This window comes from Somniosus microcephalus, chromosome 10, assembly GCF_052327205.1.
Source record: "Somniosus microcephalus isolate GS21.2 chromosome 10, FLI_Smic_1.0, whole genome shotgun sequence".
Taxonomy (NCBI): domain Eukaryota; kingdom Metazoa; phylum Chordata; class Chondrichthyes; order Squaliformes; family Somniosidae; genus Somniosus; species Somniosus microcephalus.
In genome coordinates, this window is record NC_140996.1 from 1,707,402 (window position 1) to 1,732,051 (window position 24,650).

Genomic DNA, 24,650 nt, shown 5'->3' on the forward strand with positions numbered 1-24,650 from the left:
GATAAATAGCCCCCTCGATCCTCAGAGACTAACACCGAGGGTAAATAGCCCCCTCGACCCTCATAGACACTAACACCAAGGATAAATCGCCCCCTCGATCCTCATAGACACTAACACCAAGGGTAAATAGCCCCCTCGATCCTCATAGACACTAACACCAAGGATAAATAGCGCCCTCGATCCTCATAGACACTAACACCAAGGATAAATAGCCCCCTCAACCCTCATAGACACTAACACCAAGGGTAAATAGCCCCCTTGATCCTCAGAGACTAACACCAAGGGTAAATAGCCGCCTCGACCCTCATAGAGACTAACACCAAGGGTAAATAGCACCCTCGATCGTCATGGACACTAACACCAAAGATAAATAGCCCCCTCAACCCTCATAGACACTAACACCAAGGTTAAATAGCCCCCTCGATCCTCATAGACACAAACACCAAGGGTAAATAGCCCCCTCGATCCTCAGAGACTAACACCAAGGGTAAATAGCCCCCTTGATCCTCATAGAGACTAACACCAAGGGTAAATATCCCCCTCGATCCTCATAGACACTAACACCAAGGGTAAATAGCCCCCTCTATCCTCAGAGACTAACACCAAGGGTAAATAGGCCCCTCGATCCTCAGAGGCACTAAGACCAAGGGTAAATAGCCCCCTCGATCCTCAGAGACTAACACCAAGGGTATAAAGCCCCCTCGATCCTCATAGACACTAACACCAAGGGTAAATAGCCCCCTCGAATCTAATAGACACTAACACCAAGGGTAAATAGCCCCCTCGATCCTCAGACACTAACACCAAGGGTAAATTCCCCCTCGATCCTTATAAGCACTAACACCAAGGGTAAATAGCCCCCTCGATCCTCATAGACACTAACACCAAGGGTACATAGTCCCCTCGATCCTCATAGAGACTAACACCAAGGGTAAATAGCCCCCTCGATCCTCAGACACTAACACCGAGGGTAAATAGCCCCCTCGACCCTGATAGACACTAACACCAAGGGTAAATAGCCCCCTCGACCCTCATAGACAGAAACACCAAGGGTAAATAGCCCCCTCGATCCTCAGACACTAACGCCAAGGGTAAATAGCCCCCTCGATCCTCATAGAGACTAACACCAAGGGTAAATAGGCCCCTCGATCCTCATAGACACTAACACCAAGGGTAAGTAGCCCCCTCGATCCTCATAGATACGAACACCAAGGGTAAATAGCCCCCTCGATCCTCATAGACACTAACACCGAGGGTAAATAGCCCCCTCGACCCTGATAGACACTAACACCAAGGGTAAATAGCGCCCTCGATCCTCATAGACACTAACACCAAGGGTATATAGCCCCGTCGATCCTCATAGACACTAACACCAAGGGTAAATAGTCCCCTCGATCCTCATAGACACTAACAGCGAGGGAAAATAGCCCCCTCGATCCTCATAGACTCAAACACCAAGGGTAAATAGCCCCTCGATCCTCATAGACACTAGCACCAAGGATAAATAACCCCCTCGATCCTCATAGACACTAACACCAAGTGTAAATAGCCCCCTCGATCCTCAGAGACTAACACCGAGGGTAAATAGCCCCCTCGACCTCAAACACACTAACACCAAGGGTAAATAGCACCCTCGATCCTCAGAGACACTAACACCAAGGACCAAGCACGGTGGCATAGTGGTTAGCACTGTTGCCTCACAGCGCCAAGGACCCGGGTTCGAATCTGACCTCGGGCGACTGTCTGTGTGGAGTTTGCACATTCTCCCCGTGTTAGTGTGGGTTTCCTTCGGGTGCACCGGTTTCCTCCCGCAGTCCAAAGATGTGCGGGTTAGGTTGATTGGCTATGATAAATTGACCCTTAGTGTAAGGGGGATTAAATACGTGGGGTTACGGGGATGGGGTGGGATATGTGTCGGTGCAGGCTCGATGGGCCGAAATGGCCTCTATCTGCACTGTGGGGTTTCTGTGATTCTGTGAAATAGCCCCCTCGATCCTCATGGACATTAACACCAAGGGTAAATAGCCCCTCAATCCTCAAAGACACTAACACCAAGGGTAAATAGCCCCCTCAACCCTCATAGAGACTAACACGAAGGGTAAACAGCCCCCTCGATCCTCATAGACACTAACACCAAGGATAAATAGCCCCCTCGATCCTCATAGACACTAACACCAAGGGTAAATAGCGCCCGCGATCCTCATAGAGGCTAACACCAAGCGTAAATAGCCCCCTCGATCCTCATAGAGACTAACACCAAGGGTAAATAGCCCTCTCGACCCTCATAGACACTAACACCAAGGGTAAATAGCACCCTCGACCCTCATAGACATTAACACCAAGGGTAAACAGCCCCCTCGACCCTCATAGAGACTAACACCAAGGGTAAATAGCCCCCTCGATCCTCATAGACACTAACACCAAGGATAAATAGCCCCCTCGATCCTCATAGACACTAACACCAAGGATAAATAGCCCCCTCAACCCTCATAGACACAAACACCAAGGGTAAATAGCCCCCTCGATCCTCAGACACTAACACCAAGGGTAAATAGCCGCCTCGATCGTCATAGACACTAACAACAAGGTTAAGTAGCCCCCTCGATCCTCATAGACACAAACACCAAGGGCAAATAGCCCCCTCCATCCTCAGAGACTAACACCAAGGGTAAATAGCCCCCTCAATCCTCATAGACACTAACACCAAGCGTAAATAGCCCCCTCGATCCTCATAGACACTAACACCAAGGGTAAATAGCCCCCTCGAATCTAATAGACACTAACACCAAGGGTAAATAGCCCCCTCGATCCTCATAAGCACTAACACCAAGGGTAAATAGCCCCTCGCTCCTCATAGACACTAACACCAAGGGTAAATAGCCCCCTCGATCCTCATAGATACTAACACCAAGGGTAAATAGCCCCCTCGATCCTCATAGACACTAACACCAAGGGTAAATAGTCCCCTCGATCCTCATAGATACTAACACCAAGGGTAAATAGCCCCCTCGATCCTCATAGACACTAACACCAAGGGTAATAGCCCCCTTGATCCTCATAGACACTAACACCAAGGGTAAATAGTCCCCTCGATCCTCAGAGACTAACACCAATGGTAAATAGCCCCCTCGATCCTCATAGGCACTATCACCAAGGGTAAATAGCCCCCTCGATCCTCATAGACACTAACACCAAGGTTAAATAGCCCCCTCGATCCTCATAGACACTAACACCAAGTATAAATAGCCCCCTCGATCCTCATAGACACTATCACCAAGGGTAAATAGCCCCCTCTAACCTCATAGACACTAACACCAAGTGTACATAGCCCCCTCAATCCTCAGAGACACGAACACCAAGTGTAAATAGCCCCCTCGATCCTCATAGACACTAACACCAAGTGTAAATAGCCCCCTCAATCCTCAGAGACTAACACCGAGGGTAAATAGCCCCTCAACCCTCATAGACACTAACACCAAGGGTAAATAGCCCCCTTGATCCTCATAGACACAAACACCAAGGGTAAATAGCCCCCTCGATCCTCATCGACACTCACACCAAGGCTAAATAGTCCCCTTGATCCTCAGAGACTAACACCAATGGTAAATAGCCCCCTCGATCCTCATAGACACTATCACCAAGGGGAAATAGCCCCCTCGATCCTCATAGACACTAACACCAAGGGTAAATACCCCCCTCGATCCTCATAGACACTAACACCAAGGATAAATAATCCTCTCGATCCTCATAGACACTAACACCAAGGGTAAATAGCCCCCTCGATCCTCAAAGACACTAACACCAAGGGTAAATAGCCCCTCGATCCTCATAGACACTAACACCAAGTGTACATAGCCCCCTCGATCCACATAGACACTAACACCAAGTGTAAATAGCCCCTCGATCCTCATAGACACTATCACCAAGGGTAAATAGCCCCCTCGATCCTCATAGACACTAACACCAAGGGTAAATAGCCCCCTCGATCCTCATAGACACTAACACCAAGGGTAAGTAGCCCCCTCGATCCTCATAGACACTAACACCAAGGGTAAGTAGTCCCCTTGATCCTCAGAGGCTAACACCAATGGTAAATAGCCCCCTCGATCCTCATAGACACTATCACCAAGGGTAAATAGCCCCCTCGATCCTCATAGACACTAACACCAAGGATAAATAACCCCTCGATCCTCATAGGCACTAACACCAAGGGTAAATAGCCCCCTCGATCCTCATAGACACTAACACCAAGTGTAAATAGCCCGCTCGATCCTCATAGACACTATCACCGAGGGTAAATAGCCCCCTCGATCCTCATAGACACTAACACCAAGTGTAAATAGCCCCCTCGATCCTCAGAGAATAACACCGAGGGTAAATAGCTCCCTCGATCCTCATCCACTACCACTAAACCCAACCAAGGGTAAATAGCCCCCTCGATCCTCAGAGACTAATACCGAGGGTAAATAGCCCCCTCGACCCTCATAGACACTAACACCAAGGATAAATCGCCCCCCTCGATCCTCATAGACACTAACACCAAGGGTAAATAGCCCCCTCGATCCTCATAGACACTAACACCAAGGATAAATAGCGCCCTCGATCCTCATAGACACTAACACCAAGGATAAATAGCCCCCTCAACCCTCATAGACACTAACACCAAGGGTAAATAGCCCCCTTGATCCTCAGAGACTAACACCAAGGGTAAATAGCCGCCTCGACCCTCATAGAGACTAACACCAAGGGTAAATAGCACCCTCGATCGTCATGGACACTAACACCAAAGATAAATAGCCACCTCAACCCTCATAGACACTAACACCAAGGTTAAATAGCCCCCTCGATCCTCATAGACACAAACACCAAGGGTAAATAGCCCCCTCGATCCTCAGAGACTAACACCAAGGATAAATAGCCCCCTTGATCCTCATAGAGACTAACACCAAGGGTAAATAGCCCCCTCTATCCTCAGAGACTAACACCAAGGGTAAATAGGCCCCTCGATCATCAGAGGCACTAACACCAAGGGTAAATAGCCCCCTCGATCCTCAGAGACTAACACCAAGGGTAAAAAGCCCCCTCGATCCTCATAGACACTAACACCAAGGGTAAATAGCCCCCTCGAATTTAATAGACACTAACACCAAGGGTAAATAGCCCCCTCGATCCTCAGACACTAACACCAAGGGTAAGTAGCCCCCTCGACCCTCATAGACACTAACACCAAGGGTAAATTGCCCCTCGATCCTTATAAGCACTAACACCAAGGGTAAATAGCCCCCTCGATCCTCATAGACACTAATACCAAGGGTAAATAGCCACCTCGACCCACATAGACACTAACACCAAGGGTAAATAGCCCCCTCGCTCCTCATAGACACTAACACAAAGGGTAAATAGCCCCCTCGATCCTCATAAACACTAACACCAAGGGTAAGTAGCCCTCTCGATCCTCATAGATACGAACACCAAGGGTAAATGGCCCCCTCGATCCTCATAGACACTCACACCAAGGGTAAATAGCCCCCTTGATCCTCATAGACACTAACACCAAGGGTAAATAGTCCCCTCGATCCTCATAGAGACTAACACCAAGGGTAAATAGCCCCCTCGATCCTCAGACACTAACACCGAGGGTAAATAGCCCCCTCGTCCCTGATAGACACTAACACCAAGGGTAAATAGCCCCCTCGACCCTCATAGACAGTAACACCAAGGGTAAATAGCCCCTCGATCCTCAGACACTAACGCCAAGGGTAAATAGCCCATTCGATCCTCATAGAGACTAACACCAAGGGTAAATAGGCCCCTCGATCCTCATAGACACTAACAGCGAGGGAAAATAGCCCCCTCGATCCTCATAGACGCAAACAACAAGGGTAAATAGCCCCCTCGATCCTCATAGACACTAGCACCAAGGATAAATAACCCCCTCGATCCTCATAGACACTAACACCAAGTGTAAATAGCCCCCTCGATCCTCAGAGACTAACACCGAGGGTAAATAGCCCCCTCGACCCTCAAACACACTAACACCAAGGGTAAATAGCCCCCTCAATCCTCAAAGACACTAACACCAAGGGTAAATAGCCCCCTCGACCCTCACAGAGACTAACACGAACGGTAAATAGCCCACTCAATCCTCATAGACACTAACACCAAGGATAAATAGCCCCCTCGATCCTCATAGACACTAACACCAAGGGTAAATAGCCCCCTCGATCCTCATAGAGGCTAACACCAAGGGTAAATAGCCGCCTCGACCCTCATAGCCACTAACACCAAGGGTAAATAGCCCCCTCGACCCTCATAGACATTAACACCAAGGGTAAATAGCCCCCTCGACCCTCATAGAGACTAACACCAAGGGTAAATAGCCCCCTCGATCCTCATAGACACTAACACCAAGGATAAATAGCCCCCTCGATCCTCATAGACACTAACACCAAGGGTAAGTAGCACCCTCGATCCTCATAGACACTAACACCAAGGATAAATTGCCCCCTCGATCCTCATAGACTCTAACAACAAGGTTAAGTAGCCCCCTCGATCCTCATAGATACAAACACCAAGGGTAAATAGCCCCCTCCATCCTCAGAGACTAACACCAAGGGTAAATAGCCCCCTCGATCCTCATAGACACTAACACCAAGGGTAAATAGCCCCCTCGATCCTCATAGACACTAACACCAAGGGTAAATAGCCTCCTCGAATCTAATAGACACTAACACCAAGGGTAAATAGCCCCCTCGATCCTCATAAGCACTAACACCAAGGGTAAATAGCCACCTCGCTCCTCATAGACACTAACACCAAGGGTAAATAGCCCCCTCGATCCGCATAGACACTAACACCAAGGGTAAGTAGCCCCCTCGATCCTCATAGACACTAACACCAAGGGTAAATAGCCCCCTCGATCCTCATAGACACTAACACCAAGGGTAAATAGTCCCCTCGATCCTCATAGACACGAACACCAAGGGTAAATAGCCCCCTCGATCCTCATAGACACTAATACCAAGGGTAAATAGCCCCCTTGATCCTCATAGACACTAACACCAAGGCTAAATAGTCCCCTCGATCCTCAGAGACTAACACCAATGGTAAATAGCCCCCTCGATCCTCATAGACACTATCACCAAGGGTAAATAGCCCCCTCGACCCTCATAGACACTAACACCAAGGATAAATAGCGCCCTCGATCCTCATAGACACTAACACCAAGGATAAATAGCCCCCTCAACCCTCATAGACACTAACACCAAGGGTAAATAGCCCCCTTGAACCTCAGAGACTAACACCAAGGGTAAATAGCCGCCTCGACCCTCATAGAGACTAACACCAAGGGTAAATAGCACCCTCGATCGTCATGGACACTAACACCAAAGATAAATAGCCCCCTCAACCCTCATAGACACTAACACCAAGGTTAAATAGCCCCCTCGATCCTCATAGACACAAACACCAAGGGTAAATAGCCCCCTCGATCCTCAGAGACTAACACCAAGGGTAAATAGCCCCCTTAGTCCTCATAGAGACTAACACCAAGGGTAAATATCCCCCTCGATCCTCATAGACACTAACACCAAGGGTAAATAGCCCCCTCTATCCTCAGAGACTAACACCAAGGGTAAATAGCCCCCTCGATCCTCAGAGACTAACACCAAGGGTAAAAAGCCCCCTCGATCCTCATAGACACTAACACCAAGGGTAAATAGCCCCCTCGAATCTAATAGACACTAACACCAAGGGTAAATAGCCCCCTCGATCCTCAGACACTAACACCAAGGGTAAGTAGCCCCCTCGACCCTCATAGACACTAACACCAAGGGTAAATTGCCCCTCGATCCTTATAAGCACTAACACCAAGGGTAAATAGCCCCCTCGATCCTCATAGACACTAATACCAAGGGTAAATAGCCACCTCGACCCTCATAGACACTAACACCAAGGGTAAATAGCCCCCTCGCTCCTCATAGACACTAACACCAAGGGTAAATAGCCCCCTCGACCCTCACAGAGACACACACGAAGGGTAAATAGCCCCCTCGATCCTCATAGACACTAACACCAAGGATAAATAGCCCCCTCGATCCTCATAGACACTAACACCAAGGGTAAATAGCCCCCTCGATCCTCATAGAGGCTAACACCAAGGGTAAATAGCCCCCTCGATCCTCATAGAGACTAACACCAAGGGTAAATAGCCCCCTCGACCCTCATAGACACTAACACCAAGGGTAAATAGCCCCCTCGACCCTCATAGACATTAACACCAAGGGTAAATAGACCCCTCGACCCTCATAGAGACTGACACCAAGGGTAAATAGCCCCCTCGATCCTCATAGACACTAACACCAAGGATAAATAGCCCCCACGATCCTCATAGACACTAACACCAAGGGTAAATAGCCCCCTCGATCCTCATAGACACTAACACCAAGGATAAATAGCCGCCTCGATCCTCATAGACACCAGCACCAAGGATAAATAGCCCCCTCAACCCTCATAGACACAAACACCAAGGGTAAATAGCCCCCTCGATCCTCAGAGACTAACACCAAGGGTAAATAGCCGCCTCGATCGTCATAGACACTAACAACAAGGTTAAGTAGCCCCCTCGATCCTCATAGACACAAACACCAAGGGTAAATAGCCCCCTCCAGCCTCAGAGACTAACACCAAAGGTAAATAGCCCCCTCGATCCTCATAGACACTAACACCAAGGGTAAATAGCCCCCTCGATCCTCATAGACACTAACACCAAGGGTAAATAGCCCCCTCGATCCTCATAGACACTAACACCAAGGGTAAATAGCCCCCTCGAATCTAATAGACACTAACACCAAGGGTAAATAGCCCCCTCGATCCTCATAAGCACTAACACCAAGGGTAAATAGCCCCCTCGCTCCTCATAGACACTAACACCAAGGGTAAATAGCCCCCTCGATCCTCATAGACACTAACACCAAGGGTAAGTAGCCCCCTCGATCCTCATAGATACTAACACCAAGGGTAAATAGCCCCCTCGATCCTCATAGACACTAACACCAAGGGTAAATAGTCCCCTCGATGCTCATAGACACTAACACCAAGGGTAAATAGCCCCCTCGATCCTCATAGACACTAACACCAAGGGTAAATAGCCCCCTCGATCCTCATAGACACTAACACCAAGGGTAAATAGCCCCCTCGAATCTAATAGACACTAACACCAAGGGTAAATAGCCCCCTCGATCCTCATAAGCACTAACACCAAGGGTAAATAGCCCCCTCGCTCCTCATAGACACTAACACCAAGGGTAAATAGCCCCCTCGATCCTCATAGACACGAACACCAAGGGTAAGTAGCCCCCTCGATCCTCATAGATACTAACACCAAGGGTAAATAGCCCCCTCGATCCTCATAGACACTAACACCAAGGGTAAATAGTCCCCTCGATGCTCATAGACACTAACACCAAGGGTAAATAGCCCCCTCGATCCACATAGACACTAACACCAAGGGTAAATAGCCCCCTTGATCCTCATAGACACTAACACCAAGGGTAAATAGTCCCCTCGATCCTCAGAGACTAACACCAATGGTAAATAGCCCCCTCGATCCTCATAGACACTATCACCAAGGGTAAATAGCCCCCTCGATCCTCATAGACACTAACACCAAGGGTAAATAGCCCCCTCGATCCTCATAGACACTAACACCAAGTGTAAATTGCCCCCTCGATCCTCATAGACACTATCACCAAGGGTAAATAGCCCCCTCGATCCTCATAGACACTAACACCAAGTGTACATAGCCCCCTCGATCCTCAGACACACTAACACCAAGTGCAAATAGCCCCCTCGATCCTCATAGACACTATCACCAAGGATAAATAGCCCCCTCGATCCTCATAGACACGAACACCAAGGGTAAATAGCCCCCTCGATCCTCATAGACACTAACACCAAGGATAAATAGCCCCCTCAACCCTCATAGACACAAACACCAAGGGTAAATAGCCCCCTCGATCCTCAGAGACTAAAATCAAGGGTAAATAGCCGCCTCAATCGTCATAGACACTAACAACAAGGTTAAGTAGCCCCCTCGATCCTCATAGACACAAACACCAAGGGTAAATAGCCCCCTCCATCCTCAGAGACAAACACCAAAGGTAAATAGCCCCCTCGATCCTCATAGACACTAACACCAAGGGTAAATAGCCCCCTCGCTCCTCATAGACACTAACACCAAGGGTAAATAGCCCCCTCGATCCTCATAGACACTAACACCAAGGGTAAGTAGCCCCCTCGATCCTCATAGATACTAACACCAAGGGTAAATAGCCCCCTCGATCCTCATAGACACTAACACCAAGGGTAAATAGTCCCCTCGATCCTCATAGACACTAACACCAAGGGTAAATAGCCCCCTCGATCCTCATAGACACTAACACCAAGGGTAAATAGCCCCCTTGATCCTCATAGACACTAACACCAAGGGTAAATAGTCCCCTCGATTCTCAGAGACTAACACCAATGGTAAATAGCCCCCTCGATCCTCATAGACACTATCACCAAGGGTAAATAGCCCCCTCGATCCTCATAGACACTAACACCAAGGGTAAATAGCCCCCTCGATCCTCATAGACACTAACACCAAGTGTAAATTGCCCCCTCGATCCTCATAGACACTATCACCGAGGGTAAATAGCCCCCTCGATCCTCATAGACACTAACACCAAGTGTACATAGCCGCCTCGATCCTCAGACACACTAACACCAAGTGCAAGTAGCCCCCTCGATCCTCATAGACACTATCACCAAGGATAAATAGCCCCCTCGATCCTCATAGACACTAACACCAAGGATAAATAGCCCCCTCGATCCTCATAGACACTAACACCAAGTGCAAGTAGCCCCCTCGATCCTCATAGACACTATCACCAAGGATAAATAGCCCCCTCGATCCTCATAGACACTATCACCAAGGATAAATAGCCCCCTCGATCCTCATAGACACTAACACCAAGTGTAAATAGCCCCCTCAATCCTCAGAGTCTAACACCGAGGGTAAATAGCCCCCTCAACCCTCATAGACACTAACACCAAGGGTAAATAGCCCCCTTCATCCTCATAGACACAAACACCAAGTGTAAATAGCCCCCTCGATCCTCATAGACACTAACACCAAGGCTAAATAGTCCCCTTGATCCTCAGAGACTAACACCAATGGTAAATAGCCCCCTCGATCCTCATAGACACTATCACCAAGGGGAAATAGCCCCCTCGATCCTCATAGACACTAACACCAAGGGTAAATACCCCCCTCGATCCTCATAGACACTAACACCAAGGATAAATAACTCCCTCGATCCTCATAGACTCTAACACCAAGGGTAAATAGCCCCCTCGATCCTCAAAGACACTAACACCAAGGGTAAATAGCCCCCTCGATCCTCATAGACACTAACACCAAGTGTACATAGCCCCCTCGATCCTCATAGACACTAACACCAACTGTAAATAGCCCCCTCGATCCTCATAGACACTATCACCAAGGGTAAATAGCCCCCTCGATCCTCATAGACACTAACACCAAGTGTAAATAGCCCCCTCAATCCTCAGAGACTAACACCGAGGGTAAATAGCTCCCTCGACCCTCATAGACACTAACACCAAGGATAAATCGCCCCCTCGATCCTCATAGATACTAACACCAAGGATAAATAGCCCCCTCGATCCTCATAGACACGAACACCAAGGGTAAATAACCCCCTCGATCCTCATAGACACTAACACCAAGGATAAACAGCCCCCTCGATCCTCATAGACACTAACACCAAGGATAAATAGCCCCCTCGATCCTCATAGACACTAACACCAAGGGTAAATAGCCCCCTCGATTCTCATAGACACTAACACCAAGGATAAATAGCCCCCTCGATCCTCATAGACACAAACACCAAGGGTAAATAGCCCCCTCGATCCTCAGAGACTAACACCAAGGGTAAATAGCCGCCTCGACCCTCATAGAGACGAACACCAAGGGTAAATAGCACCCTCGATCGTCATAGACACGAACAACAAGGTTAAGTAGCCCCCTCGATCCTCATAGACACAAACACCAAGGGTAAATAGCCCCTTCCATCCTCAGAGACTAACACCAAGGGTAAATAGCCCCCTCGATCCTCATAGACACTAACACCAAGGGTAAATAGCCCCCTCGATCCTCATAGACCAACACCAAGGGTAAATAGGCCCCTCGATCCTCAGAGGCAATAACACCAAGTGTAAATAGCCCCCTCGATCCTCATAGACACTATCACCAAGGGTAAATTGCCCCCTCGATCCTCATAGACACTAACACCAAGTGTAAAAACCCCCTCGTTCCTCAGAGACTAACACCGAGGGTAAATAGCTCCCTCGACCCGCATACACACTAACACCAAGGGGCAATAGCCCCCTCGATCCTCAGAGACTAACACCAAGGGTAAATAGGCCCCTCAATCCTCAGAGGCTCTAACACCAAGGGTAAATAGCCCGCTCGATCCTCATAGACACTAACACCAAGGGTAAGTAGCCCCCTCGAATCTAATAGACTCTAACACCAAGGGTAAATAGCCCCCTCGATCCTCATAAGCACTAACACCATGGGTAAATAGCCCCCTCGCTCCTCATAGACAGTAACACCAAGGGTAAATAGCCCCCTCGATCCTCATAGACACTAACACCAAGGGTAAGTAGCCCCCTCGATCCTCATAGACACTCACACCAAGGGTAAGTAGTACCCTTGATCCTCAGAGACTAACACCAATGGTAAATAGCCCCCTCGATCCTCATAGACACTATCACCAAGGGTAAATAGCCCCCTCGATCCTCATAGACACTAACACCAAGGATAAATAAACCCCTCGATCCTCATAGGCACTAACACCAAGGGTAAATAGCCCCCTCGATCCTCATAGACACTAACACCATGTGTAAATAGCCCGCTCGATCCTCATAGACACTATCACAAGGGTAAATAGCCCCCTCGATCCTCATTGACACTAACAACAAGCGTAAATAGCCCCCTCGATCCTCAGAGACTAACACCGAGGGTAAATAGCTCCCTCGACCCTCATCCACACTAACACCAAGGGTAAATAGCCCCCTCGATCCTCAGAGACTAACACCGAGGGTAAATAGCCCCCTCGACCCTCATAGACACTAACACCAAGGATAAATCGCCCCCCTCGATCCTCATACACACTAACACCAAGGGTAAATAGCCCCCTCGATCCTCATAGACACTAACACCAAGGATAAATAGCGCCCTCGATCCTCATAGACACTAACACCAAGGATAAATCGCCCCCTCAACTCTCATAGACACTAACACCAAGGGTAAATAGCCCCCTTGATCCTCAGAGACTAACACCAAGGGTAAATAGCCGCCTCGACCCTCATAGAGACTAACACCAAGGGTAAATAGCACCCTCGATCGTCATGGACACTAACACCAAAGATAAATAGCCCCCTCAACCCTCATAGACACTAACACCAAGGTTAAATAGCCCCCTCGATCCTCATAGACACAAACACCAAGGGTAAATAGCCCCCTCGATCCTCAGAGACTAACACCAAGGGTAAATAGCCCCTTTGATCCTCATAGAGACTAACACCAAGGGTAAATATTCCCCTCGATCCTCATAGACACGAACACCAAGGGTAAATAGCCCCCTCTATCCTCAGAGACTAACACCAAGGGTAAATAGGCCCCTCGATCCTCAGAGGCACTAACACCAAGGGTAAATAGCCCCCTCGATCCTCAGAGACTAACACCAAGGGTAAAAAGCCCCCTCGATCCTCATAGACACTAACACCAAGGGTAAATAGCCCCCTCGAATCTAATAGACACTAACACCAAGGGTAAATAGCCCCCTCGATCCTCAGACACTAACACCAAGGGTAAGTAGCCCCCTCGACCCTCATAGACACTCACACCAAGGGTAAATTGCCCCCTCGATCCTTATAAGCACTAACACCAAGGGTAAATAGCCCCCTCGACCCTCATAGACACTAACACCAAGGGTAAATAGCTCCCTCGCTCCTCATAGACACTAACACCAAGGGTAAATAGCCCCCTCGAATCTAATAGACACTAACACCAAGGGTAAATAGCCCCCTCGATCCTCAGACACTAACACCAAGGGTAAGTAGCCCCCTCGATCCTCATAGAAACTAACACCAAGGATAAATAGCCCCCTCGATCCTCATAGACACTAACACCAAGGGTAAATAGCCCCCTCGATCCTCATAGACACTAACACCAAGGATAAATAGCCCCCTCGATCCTCATAGACACTAACACCAAGGATAAATAGCCCCCTCGATCCTCATAGACACTAACACCAAGGGTAAGTAGCCCCCTCGATCCTCATAGATACGAGCACCAAGGGTAAATAGCCCCCTCGATCCTCATAGACACTAACACCAAGGGTAAATAGCCCCCTTGATCCTCATAGACACTAACACCAAGGGTAAATAGCCCCCTCGATCCTCAGACACTAACACCGAGGGTAAATAGCCCCCTCGACCCTGATAGACACTAACACCAAGGGTAAATAGCCCCCTCGACCCTCATAGACAGTAACACCAAGGGTAAGTAGCCCCCTCGATCCTCAGACACTAACGCCAAGGGTAAATAGCCCCCTCGATCCTCATAGAGACTAACACCAAGGGTAAATAGGCCCCTCGATCCTCATAGACACTAACAGCGAGGGAAAATAGCCCCCTCGATCCTCATAGACGCAAACACCAAGGGTAAATAGCCCCCTCGATCCTCATAGACACTAGCACCAAGGATAAATAACCCCCTCGATCCTCATAGACACTAACACCAAGTGTAAATAGCCCCCTCGATCCTCAGAGACTAACACCGAGGGTATATAGCCCCCTCGACCCTCGAACAAACTAACACCAAGGGTAAATAGCACCCTCGATCCTCAGAGACACTAACACCAAGGATAAATAGCCCCCTCGATCCTCATGGACATTAACACCAAGGGTAAATAGCCCCCTCAATCCCCAAAGACACTAACACCAAGGGTAAATAGCCCCCTCGACCCTCACAGAGACTAACACGAAGGGTAAATAGCCCACTCGATCTTCATAGACACTAACACCAAGGATAAATAGCCCCCTCGATCCTCATAGACACTAACACCAAGGGTAAATAGCCCCCTCGATCCTCATAGAGGCTAACACCAAGGGTAAATAGCCCCCTCGATCCTCATAGAGACTAACACCAAGGGTAAATAGCCCCCTCGACCCTCATAGACACTAACACCAAGGGTAAATAGCCCCCCCGAACCTCATAGACATTAACACCAAGGGTAAATAGCCCCCTCGACCCTCATAGAGACTAACACCAAGGGTAAATAGCCCCCTTGATCCTCATAGACACTAACACCAAGGGTAAATAGCCCCCTCGAATCTAATAGACACTAACACCAAGGGTAAATAGCCCCCTCGATCCTCATAAGCACTAACACCAAGGGTAAATAGCCCCCTCGCTCCTCATAGACACTAACACCAAGGGTAAATAGCCCCCTCGATCCTCATAGACACTACCACCAAGGGTAAGTAGCCCCCTCAATCCTCATAGACACTAACACCAAGGGTAAATAGCCCCCTCGATCCTCATAGACACTAACACCAAGGGTAAATAGTCCCCTCGATCCTCATAGACACTAACACCAAGGGTAAATAGCCCCCTCGATCCTCATAGACACTAACACCAAGGATAAATAGCCCCCTTGATCCTCATAGACACTAACACCAAGGGTAAATAGCCCCCTCGATCCTCATAGACACTAACACCAAGGGTAAATAGCCCCCTCGATCCTCAGAGACACTAACACCAAGTGTAAATAGCCCCCTCGATCCTCATAGACACTATCACCAAGGGTAAATAGCCCCCTCGATCCTCATAGACACTAACACCAAGTGTACATAGCCCCCTCGATCCTCAGAGACACTAACACCAAGTGTAAATAGCCCCCTCGATCCTCATAGACACTATCACCAAGGGTAAATAGCCCCCTCGATCCTCATAGACACTAACACCAAGTGTAAATAGCCCTCTCGATCCTCAGAGACTAACACCAAGGGTAAATAGCCCCCTTGATCCTCATAGAGACTAACACCAAGGGTAAATATCCCCCTCGATCCTCATAGACACTAACACCAAGGGTAAATAGCCCCCTCGATCCTCAGAGACTAACACCAAGGGTAAAAAGCCCCCTCGATCCTCATAGACACTAACACCAAGGGTAAATAGCCCCCTCGAATCTAATAGACACTAACACCAAGGGTAAATTGCCCCCTCGATCCTTATAAGCACTAACACCAAGGGTAAATAGCCCCCTCGATCCTCATAGACACTAATACCAAGGGTAAATAGCCCCCTCGACCCTCATAGACACTAACTCCAAGGGTAAGTAGCCCCCTCGATCCTCATAGATACGAACACCAAGGGTAAATAGCCCCCTCGATCCTCATAGACACTAACACCAAGGGTAAATTGCCCCCTTGATCCTCATAGACACTAACACCAAGGGTAAATAGTCCCCTCGATCCTCAGAGACTAACACCAATGGTAAATAGCACCCTCGATCCTCATAGACACTATCACCAAGGGTAAATAGCCCCCTCGATCCTCATAGACACTAACACCAAGGGTAAATAGCCCCCTCGATCCTCATAGACATTAACACCAAGGATAAATCGCCCCCTCGATCCTCATAGACACTAACACCAAGGGTAAATAGCCCCCTCGATCCTAATAGACACTAACACCAAGGGTAAATAGCCCGCTCGATCCTCATAGAGACTTACACCAAGGGTTTGCGTGGGTTTTCTCCGGGTGATCCGGTTTCCTCCCACAGTCCAAAGATGTGCGGGTTAGGTTGATTGACCATGATAAAAATTGACCCTTCGTGTTAGGGGGGATTAAATACGTGGGGTTACGGGGATAGGCCTTGGGTGGGATGGCTGTCGGTGTCGGGACCGGGTGCTAGGGTTTGGATGATCAGCCATGATCTCTTTGAATGGCGGAGCAGGCTCGAAGGGCCGAATGGCCTACTCCTGCTCCTATCTTCTATGTTTCTATGTAAATAGCCCCCTCGATCCTCAGACACTAACACCAAGGTTAAATAGCCCCCTCGATCCTCATAGACACTAACACCAAGGGTAAATAGCCCCCTCGATCCTCATAACTAAAAGCAAGGGTAAATAGCCCCCTTGACCCTCATAGAGACTAACAACAAGGGTAAATAGCCCCCTCGATCCTCATACAGACTAACACCAAGGGTAAATAGCCCCCTCGACCCTCAGAGACTAACACCAAGAGTAAATAGCCCCCTCGATCCTCAGACACTAACACCAAGGATAAATAGCCCCCTCGATCCTCAAAGACACTAACACCAAGGATAAATAACCCCCTCGATCCTCATAGACAATAACACCAAGGGTAAATAGCCCTCTCGATCCTCATAGAGACTAACACCAAGGGTAAATAGCCCCCTCGATCTTCATAGACACTAACACCAAGGGTAAATAGCCCTCTCGATCCTCATAGAGACTAACACCAAGGGTAAGTAGCCCCCTCGACCCTCATAGACACGAACACCAAGGGTAAATAGCCCCCTCGATCCTCAGAGACTAACACCGAGGGTAAATAGCCCCCTTGATCCTCAGAGACTAACACCAATGGTAAATAGCCCCCTCGATCCTCATAGACACTAACACCAAGGGTAAATAGCCCCCTCGATCCTCATAGATACTAACACCAAGGATAAATAACCCCCTCGATCCTCATAGACACTAACACCAAGGGTAAATAGCCCCCTCGATCCTCATAGACACTAACACGAAGTGTAGATAGCCTCCTCGATCCTCATAGACACTATCACCAAGGGTAAATAGCCCCCTCGATCCTCATAGACACTAACACCAAGTGTAAATAGCCCCCTCGATCCTCATAGACACTAACACCAAGGGTAAATAGCCCCCTCGATCCTCAGACACTAACACCAAGGATAAATAGCCCCCTCGATCCTCATAGACACTAACACCAAGGATAAATAACCCCCTCGATCCTCATAGACACTAACACCAAGGGTAAATAGCCCCCTCGATCCTCATAGACACTAACACCAAGGATAAATAACCCCCTCGATCCTCATAGACACTAACACCAAGGATAAATAACCCCCTCGATCCTCATAGACACTAACACCAAGGATAAATAACCCCCTCGATCCTCATAGACACTAACACCAAGGGTAAATAGCCTCCTCGATCCTCATAGACACTATCACCAAGGGTAAATAGCCCCCTCGATCCTCATAGACACTAACACCAAGGAAAAATAGCCCCCTCGATCCGCATAGACACTAACACCAAGGATAAATAGCCCCCTCGATACTCAGACACTAACACCAAGGGTAAATCGCCCCCTCGATCCTCATAGACACCAACACCAAGGATAAATAACCCCCTCGATCCTCATAGAGACTAACACCAAGGGAAAATAGCCCCCTCGATCCTCATAGACACTAACACCAAGGATAAATAACCCCCTCGATCCTCATAGACAATAACACCAAGGCTAAATAGCCCTCTCGATCCTCATAGAGACTAACACCAAGGGTAAATGGCCCCCTCGATCGTCATAGACACTAACACCAAGGGTAAATAGTCCCCTCGATCCTCATAGACACCAACACCAAAGGTAAATAGTCCCCTCGACCCTCATAGACACTAACACCAAGGATAAATAGCCCCCTCGATCTTCATAGACACTAACACCAAGGGTAAATAGCCCCCACGACCCTCATAGACACTAACGCTAAGGATAAATAGCCACCTCGATCTTCATAGACACTAACACGAAGGGTAAATAGCCCCCACGACCCTCATAGACTCTAACACCAAGGATAAATAGCCCCCTCGAACCTCAGACACTAACACCAAGGATAAATAGCCCCCTCGACCCTCATAGACACTAACACCAAGGGTAAATAGCCCCTAGCTCCTCATAGAGACTAACACCAAGTGTACATAGCCCCCTCGATCCTCATAGACACTAACACCAAGTGTAAATAGCCCCCTCGATCCTCATAGACACTATCACCAAGGGTAAATAGCCCCCTCGATCCTCATAGACACTAACACCAAGTGTAAATAGCCCCCTCAATCCTCAGAGACTAACACCGAGGGTAAATAGCTCCCTCGACCCTCATAGACACTAACACCAAGGATAAATCGCCCCCTCGATCCTCATAGATACTAACACCAAGGATAAATAGCCCCCTCGATCCTCATAGACACTAACACCAAGGGTAAATAGCCCCCTCGATCCTCATAGACACTAACACCAAGGATAAATAGCCCCCTCGATCCTCATAGACACTAACACCAAGGATAAATAGCCCCCTCGATCCTCATAGACACTAACACCAAGGGTAAATAGCCCCCTCGATCCTCATAGACACTAACACCAAGGATAAATAGCCCCCTCGATCCTCATAGACACAAACACCAAGGGTAAATAGCCCCCTCGATCCTCAGAGACTAACACCAAGGGTAAATAGCCGCCTCGACCCTCTTAGAGACGAACACCAAGGTTAAGTAGCCCCCTCGATCCTCATAGACACAAACACCAAGGGTAAATAGCCCCCTCCATCCTCAGAGACTAACACCAAGGGTAAATAGCCCCCTCGATCCTCATAGACACTAACACCAAGGGTAAATAGCCCCCTCGATCCTCATAGACTAACATCAAGGGTAAATAGGCCCCTCGAACCTCAGAGGCACTAACACCAAGTGTAAATAGCCCCCTCGATCCTCATAGACACTATCACCAAGGGTAAATAGCCCCTTCGATCCTCATAGACACTAACACCAAGTGTAAATAGCCCCCTCGATCCTCAGAGACTAACACCGAGGGTAAATAGCTCCCTCGGCCCTCATACACACTAACACCAAGGGGAAATAGCCCCCTCGATCCTCAGAGACTAACACCAAGGGTAAATAGGCCCCTCGATCCTCAGAGGCACTAACACCAAGGGTAAATAGCCCGCTCGATCCTCATAGACACTAACACCAAGGGTAAGTAGCCCCCTCGAATCTAATAGACACTAACACCAAGGGTAAATAGCCTCCTCGATCCTCATAAGCACTAACACCATGGGTAAATAGCCCCCTCGCTCCTCATAGACACTAACACCAAGGGTAAATAGCCCCCTCGATCCTCATAGACACTAACACCAAGGGTAAGTAGCCCCCTCGATCCTCATAGACACTAACACCAAGGGTAAGTAGTCCCCTTGATCCTCAGAGACTAACACCAATGGTAAATAGCCCCCTCGATCCTCATAGACACTAACACCAAGGATAAATAACCCCCTCGATCCTCATAGGCACTAACACCAAGGGTAAATAGCCCCCTCGATCCTCATAGACACTAACACCAAGTGTAAATAGCCCGCTCGATCCTCATAGACACTATCACCAAGGGTAAATAGCCCCCTCGATCCTCATAGACACTAACACCAAGTGTAAATAGCCCCCTCGATCCTCAGAGACTAACACCGAGGGTAAATAGCTCCCTCGACCCTCATCCACACTAACACCAAGGGTAAATAGCCCCCTCGATCCTCAGAGACTAACACCGAGGGTAAATAGCCCCCCGACCCTCATAGACACTAACACCAAGGATAAATCGCCCCCTCGATCCTCATAGACACTAACACCAAGGGTAAATAGACGCCTCGATCCTCATAGACACTAACACCAAGGATAAATAGCGCCCTCGATCCTCATAGACTCTAACACCAAGGATAAATAGCCCCCTCAACCCTCATAGACACTAACACCAAGGGTAAATAGCCCCCTTGATCCTCAGAGACTAACACCAAGGGTAAATAGCCGCCTCGACCCTCATAGAGACTAACACCAAGGGTAAATAGCACCCTCGATCGTCATGGACACTAACACCAAAGATAAATAGCCCCCTCAACCCTCATAGACACTAACACCAAGGTTAAATAGCCCCCTCGATCCTCATAGACACAAACACCAAGGGTAAATAGACCCCTCGATCCTCAGAGACTAACACCAAGGGTAAATAGCCCCTTTGATCCTCATAGAGACTAACACCAAGGGTAAATATCCCCCTCGATCCTCATAGACACTAACACCAAGGGTAAATAGCCCCCTCTATCCTCAGAGACTAACACCAAGAGTAAATAGGCCCCTCGATCCTCAGAGGCACTAACACCAAGGGTAAATAGCCCCCTCGATCCTCAGAGACTAACACCAAGGGTAAAAAGCCCCCTCGATCCTCATAGACACTAACACCAAGGGTAAATAGCCCCCTCGATCCTCAGACACTAACACCAAGGGTAAGTAGCCCCCTCGACCCTCATAGACACTCACACCAAGGGTAAATTGCCCCCTCGATCCTTATAAGCACTAACACCAAGGGTAAATAGCCCCCTCGATCCTCATAGACACTAACACCAAGGATAAATAACCCCCTCGATCCTCATAGGCACTAACACCAAGGGTAAATAGCCCCCTCGATCCTCATAGACACTAACACCAAGTGTAAATAGCCCGCTCGATCCTCATAGACACTATCACCAAGGGTAAATAGCCCCCTCGATCCTCATAGACACTAACACCAAGTGTAAATAGCCCCCTCGATCCTCAGAGACTAACACCGAGGGTAAATAGCTCCCTCGACCCTCATCCACACTAACACCAAGGGTAAATAGCCCCCTCGATCCTCAGAGACTAACACCGAGGGTAAATAGCCCCCTCGACCCTCATAGACACTAACACCAAGGATAAATCGCCCCCTCGATCCTCATAGACACTAACACCAAGGGTAAATAGACGCCTCGATCCTCATAGACACTAACACCAAGGATAAATAGCGCCCTCGATCCTCATAGACTCTAACACCAAGGATAAATAGCCCCCTCAACCCTCATAGACACTAACACCAAGGGTAAATAGCCCCCTTGATCCTCAGAGACTAACACCAAGGGTAAATAGCCGCCTCGACCCTCATAGAGACTAACACCAAGGGTAAATAGCACCCTCGATCGTCATGGACACTAACACCAAAGATAAATAGCCCCCTCAACCCTCATAGACACTAACACCAAGGTTAAATAGCCCCCTCGATCCTCATAGACACAAACACCAAGGGTAAATAGACCCCTCGATCCTCAGAGACTAACACCAAGGGTAAATAGCCCCTTTGATCCTCATAGAGACTAACACCAAGGGTAAATATCCCCCTCGATCCTCATAGACACTAACACCAAGGGTAAATAGCCCCCTCTATCCTCAGAGACTAACACCAAGAGTAAATAGGCCCCTCGATCCTCAGAGGCACTAACACCAAGGGTAAATAGCCCCCTCGATCCTCAGAGACTAACACCAAGGGTAAAAAGCCCCCTCGATCCTCATAGACACTAACACCAAGGGTAAATAGCCCCCTTGATCCTCAGACACTAACACCAAGGGTAAGTAGCCCCCTCGACCCTCATAGACACTCACACCAAGGGTAAATTGCCCCCTCGATCCTTATAAGCACTAACACCAAGGGTAAGTAGCGCCCTCGACCCTCATAGACACTAACACCAAGGGTAAATAGCACCCTCGCTCCTCATAGACACTAACACCAAGGGTAAATAGCCCCCTCGATCCTCATAGACACTAACACCAAGGGTAAGTAGCGCCCTCGATCCTCATAGATACGAGCACCAAGGGTAAATAGCCCCCTCGATCCTCATAGACACTAACACCAAGGGTAAATAGCCCCCTTGATCCTCATAGACACTAACACCAAGGGTAAATAGTCCCCTCGATCCTCATAGAGACTAACACCAAGGGTAAATAGCCCCCTCGATCCTCAGACACTAACACCGAGGGTAAATAGCCCCCTCGACCCTGATAGACACTAACACCAAGGGTAAATAGCCCCCTCGACCCTCATAGACAGTAACACCAAGGGTAAATAGCCCCCTCGATCCTCAGACACTAACGCCAAGGGTAAATAGCCCCCTCGATCCTCATAGACACTAATACCAAGGGTAAATAGCCCCCTCGACCCTCATAGACACTAACACCAAGGGTAAATAGCACCCTCGCTCCTCATAGACACTAACACCAAGGGTAAATAGCCCCCTCGATCCTCATAGACACTAACACCAAGGGTAAGTAGCGCCCTCGATCCTCATAGATACGAGCACCAAGGGTAAATAGCCCCCTCGATCCTCATAGACACTAACACCAAGGGTAAATAGCCCCCTTGATCCTCATAGACACTAACACCAAGGGTAAATAGTCCCCTCGATCCTCATAGAGACTAACACCAAGGGTAAATAGCCCCCTCGATCCTCAGACACTAACACCGAGGGTAAATAGCCCCCTCGACCCTGATAGACACTAACACCAAGGGTAAATAGCCCCCTCGACCCTCATAGACAGTAACACCAAGGGTAAATAGCCCCCTCGATCCTCAGACACTAACGCCAAGGGTAAATAGCCCCCTCGATCCTCATAGAGACTAACACCTAGGGTAAATAGGCCCCTCGATCCTCATAGACACTAACAGCGAGGGAAAATAGCCCCCTCGATCCTCATAGACACTAGCACCAAGGATAAATAACCCCCTCGATCCTCATAGACACTAACACCAAGTGTAAATAGCCCCCTCGATCCTCAGAGACTAACACCGAGGGTATATAGCCCCCTCGACCCTCGAACACACTAACACCAAGGGTAAATAGCACCCTCGATCCTCAGAGACACTAACACCAAGGATAAATAGCCCCCTCGATCCTCATGGACATTAACACCAAGGGTAAATAGCCCCCTCAATCCTCAAAGACACTAACACCAAGGGTAAATAGCCCCCTCGACCCTCATAGAGACTAACACGGAGGGTAAATAGCCCACTCGATCCTCATAGACACTAACACCAAGGATAAATAGCCCCCTCGATCCTCATAGACACTAACACCAAGGGTAAATAGCCCCCTCGATCCTCATAGAGGCTAACACCAAGGGTAAATAGCCCCCTCGATCCTCATAGAGACAAACACCAAGGGTAAATAGCCCCCTCGACCCTCATAGACACTAACACCAAGGGGAAATAGCCCCCTCGACCCTCATAGACATTAACACCAAGGGTAAATAGCCCCCTCGACCCTCATAGAGACTAACACCAAGGGTAAATAGCCCCCTTGATCCTCATAGACACTAACACCAAGGGTAAATAGCCCCCTCGAATCTAATAGACACTAACACCAAGGGTAAATAGCCCCCTCGATCCTCATAGAGACTAACACCAAGGGTTTGCGTGGGTTTTCTCCGGGTGATCCGGTTTCCTCCCACAGTCCAAAGATGTGCGGGTTAGGTTGATTGACCATGATAAAAATTGACCCTTCGTGTTCGGGGGGATTAAATACGTGGGGTTACGGGGATAGGGCTTGGGTGGGATGGCTGTCGGTGTCGGGACCGGGTGCTAGGGTTTGGATGATCAGCCATGATCTCGTTGAATGGCGGAGCAGGTTCGAAGGGCCGAATGGCCTACT